Source organism: Scylla paramamosain, chromosome 24 (assembly GCF_035594125.1).
Source record: "Scylla paramamosain isolate STU-SP2022 chromosome 24, ASM3559412v1, whole genome shotgun sequence".
NCBI lineage: Eukaryota > Metazoa > Arthropoda > Malacostraca > Decapoda > Portunidae > Scylla > Scylla paramamosain.
The window spans coordinates 17,765,608-17,769,770 of record NC_087174.1 but is presented as its reverse complement, the minus strand read 5'-3'; the positions used below and the strand labels follow the sequence as shown (position 1 = coordinate 17,769,770).

General features: G+C 43.6%; 1 long non-coding RNA gene across 1 annotated transcript; it reads right to left on the bottom strand.

The window, feature by feature from the left end:
* Positions 1-3,377: 3,377 nt before the first annotated feature.
* LOC135112954 (uncharacterized) lies at positions 3,378-4,088 on the bottom strand. Its single transcript, XR_010274638.1, has 2 exons — positions 3,951-4,088; positions 3,378-3,850 (listed from the first exon to the last, which is right to left on the bottom strand). It is a non-coding gene; the product is annotated as an uncharacterized LOC135112954 (long non-coding RNA).
* Between the last annotated feature and the right edge of the window lie 75 nt (positions 4,089-4,163).

Sequence of the window (4,163 nt, the reverse complement as noted above, 5' to 3'; positions counted from 1 at the left end):
GAGGTGGACAGAATAGGGGTGAGAAAAAGAAGAAAGTCTTGTGCAGCGAGGCCGCGGAAGGAGAGGAGGCATGCAGTTAGCAAGATCAGAAGAGCAGTTAGCATGAAAATAGCGGTAGAAGACAGCTAGATATGGAACATTGCGGCGGTGAGAGAGAGGCTGAAGACAGTCAGTTAGAGGAGAGGAGTTGATGAGACAAAAAGTTTTTGATTCCACCCTGTCTAGAAGAGCAGTATGAGTGGAACCCCCCCCAGATATGTCAAGCATACTCCATACATGGACGGATAAGGCCCTTGTACAAATTTAGCAGCTGGGGGGGTGAGAAAAACTGGCGGAGACGTCTCAAAACACCTAACATCATAGAAGCTGTTTTAGCTAGAGATGAGATGTGAAGTTTCCAGTTCAGATTATAAGTAAAGGACAGACCGAGGATGTTCAGTGTAGTAGAGGGGGGGACAGTTGAGTGTCATTGAAAAAGAGGGGACAGTTGTCTGGAAGGTTGTGTCGAGTTGATAGATGGAGGAATTGAGTTTTTGAGGCATTGAACAATACCAAGTTTGCTCTGCCCCAATCAGAAATTTTAGAGAGATCAGAAGTCAGGCGTTCTTTGGCTTCCCTGCGTGATATGTTTACCTCCTGAAGGGTTGGACGGCTATGAAAAGACGTGGAAAAGTGCAGGGTGGTATCATCAGCGTAGGAGTGGATAGGAAAAGAAGTTTGGTTTAGAAGATCATTAATGAATAATAAGAAGAGAGTGGGTGACAGGACAGAACCCTGAGGAACACCACTGTTAATAGATTTAGGAGAACAACAGTGACTGTCTACCACAGCAGCAAAAGGACGGTCAGAAAGGAAACTTGAGATGAAGTTACAGAGAGAAGGATAGAAACCGTAGGAGGGTAGTTTGGAAATCAAAGCTTTGTGCCAGACTCTATCAAAGGCTTTTGATATGTCCAAGGCAACAGCAAAAGTTACACCAAAATCTCTAAAAGAGGATGACCAAGACTCAGTAAGGAAAGCCAGAAGATCACCAGTAGAGCGGCCTTGACAGAACCCATACTGGCGATCAGATAGAAGGTTGTGAAGTGATAGATGTTTAAGAATCTTCTTGTTGAGGATAGATTCAAAAACTTCACATAAGCAGGAAATTAAAGCAATAGGACGGTAGTTTGAGGGATTAGAGCGGTCACCCTTTTTAGGAACAGGTTGAATGTAGGCAAACTTCCAGCAAGAAGGAAAGGTAGATGTTGACAGACAGAGCTGAAAGAGTTTGACTAGGCAAGGTGCAAGCACGGAGGCACAGTTTCGGAGAACAATAGGAGAGACCCCATCAGGTCCATAAGCCTTCCGAGGGTTTAGGCCAGCGAGGGCATGGAAAACATCATTGCGAAGAATTTTAGTAGGTGGCATGAAGTAGTCAGAGGGTGGAGGAGAGAGAGGAAGAAGCCCAGAATCGTCCAAGGTAGAGTTTTTAGCAAAGGTTTGAGCAAAGAGTTCAGCTTTAGAAATAGATGTGATAGCTGTGGTGCCATCTGGTTGAAGTAAAGGAGGGAAAGAAGAAGAAGCAAAGTTATTGGAGATATTTTTGGCTAGATGCCAGAAATCATGAGGGGTGTTAGATCTTGAAAGGTTTTGACATTTTCTGTTAATGAAGGAGTTTTTGGCTAGTTGGAGAACAGACTTGGCATGGTTCCGGGCAGAAATATAAAGTGCATGAGATTCTGGTGATGGAAGGCTTAAGTATCTTTTGTGGGCCACCTCTCTATCATGTATAGCACGAGAACAAGCTGTGTTAAACCAAGGTTTAGAAGGTTTAGGACGAGAAAAAGAGTGAGGAATGTACGCCTCCATGCCAGACACTATCACCTCTGTTATGCGCTCAGCATACAAAGACGGGTCTCTGACACGGAAGCAGTAGTCATTCCAAGGAAAATCAGCAAAATACCTCCTCAGGTCCCCCCAACTAGCAGAGGCAAAACGCCAGAGGCACCTTCGCTTAGGGGGATCCTGAGGAGGGATTGGAGTGATAGGACAAGATAAAGATATGAGATTGTGATCGGAGGAGCCCAACGGAGAAGAAAGGGTGACAGCATAAGCAGAAGGATTAGAGGTCAGGAAAAGGTCAAGAATGTTGGGTGTATCTCCAAGACGGTCAGGAATACGAGTAGGGTGTTGCACCAATTGCTCTAGGTCATGGAGGATATCAAAGTTGTAGGCTAGTTCACCAGGATGGTCAGTGAAGGGAGAGGAAAGCCAAAGCTGGTGGTGAACATTGAAGTCTCCAAGAATGGAGATCTCTGCAAAAGGGAAGAGGGTCAGAATATGGTCCACTTTGGAAGTTAAGTAGTCAAAGAATTTCTTATTGTCAGAGGAGTTAGGAGAGGTATACAGCACAGATAAATTTAGTATGAAAGTGACTCTGTAGTTGTAGCCAGATGGTGGAAAAATCGGAAGATTCAAGAGCGTGGGCACGAGAGCAGGTTAAGTCATTGCGCACATAAACGCAGCATCCAGCTTTGGATAGAAAATGAGGATAGAGAAAGTAGGAGGGAACAAAAGGGGCTACTGTCAGTTGCCTCAGACACCTGAATTTCAGTGAGGAAAAGAAGATGAGGTTTAGAAGAGGAGAGGTGGTGTTCTACAGATTGAAAATTAGATCTTAGACCGCGATTGTTGCAGAAGTTAATGAAGAAAAAGTTGAGGGGGGTGTCAAGACACTTAGGGTCGTCGACAGAAAGGCAGTCCGACCTGGGGACATTTATGGTCCCCTCCCCAGATGGGGACTCAGAGGCTGGTGTAGGAGTCGCCATGATTTTAAAATTTTTGAGTGAAGGGTGTGTGTTATTAGGTGCTTGCAGTTTTGTGTGGAGGAAGAGAGTTGTCTTTAGAGGGCAGGCTGTGACTGCCCCCTTGTGTTGTGAGACACAAAGGGAAACGTTCAGTGAGGTCACAGCTGGGTTTAATGATAAGTTCACAGCACCCCCTGGACAGTGCTTTAGACCTCACTGGGAGTAATTATCGTTTCGGCAGGTGTCTACTGCCTCCTAATAACACACACACCCTTCACTCAAAAATTTTAAAATCATGGCGACTCCTACACCAGCCTCGGAGTCCCCATCTATATATATATATATATATATATATATATATATATATATATATATATATATATATATATATATATATATATATATATATATATATATATATATATATATATATATATATATATATATATATATATATATATATATATATATGTAATGAGTGCAAAACTAGGGCACAGTTAACCTACCTTAATTAGTCTCACCAAGCACTCACCACAAGAACCCACTGATTAATTTAAACCTCCTGCTTAGGTTCACAGAAACCCGGGCTACAATTTAAAAATTTAATGGTTGAGTACATAATAAAGAAAACACAAATGAGTACATAATAAAGAAAACACAAATAAAATATGAGTGCTTAACACTCTTAGAGGCCACACTGCTGGCACTCCAAAATACCTGATCCCATGAGAAAATGGGTAAATCCACATACAAATAAACAGGAGAAATAAACACTTCACGCACCAACACAAGAAATGTTATATGCCACTGACACTGTCCCACCCTAACCAGTACCCCCAGGACCCTCACACCCTATAGGCCCAACCGCACACCAACCCAACGCGCTGAAGGTACGCCACTACCACTACCCTGAAGTACTGCAGCTCTTCCTCCATGCACGGCGGTACTAACACCATAGCAGCCAGGGACAGCAAGTTCCTCACTGCAGCCTCCTTAGTTCACAGTATCTGCTACGGTGCCACCTCACTGACGTCCCACAGCACACTGCCAAGACCAAACTCCTGCCAACCAAGCGTACAAATCACCACCCTATCTCCCAATAATGTCCCCCAATGTACACTGTTTCACCATGAAAGAATACAACAAATCCCAATAACATACCTGCAAATCAAATGGCAAATCCACCACTACTCTGCACCCTGTCTCTCTCTCGCTCGCCTCTCCCGCCAAAATCCCCACAACAACAAACCTTCAGGGTCTTAAGACTCGTTTTGGCGGGACTCGCTGACTAGTCTGTGAGCCTCTCGCAGGCGCGCCCACTTCAACTTCTTACATATATATATATATATATATATATATATATATATATATATA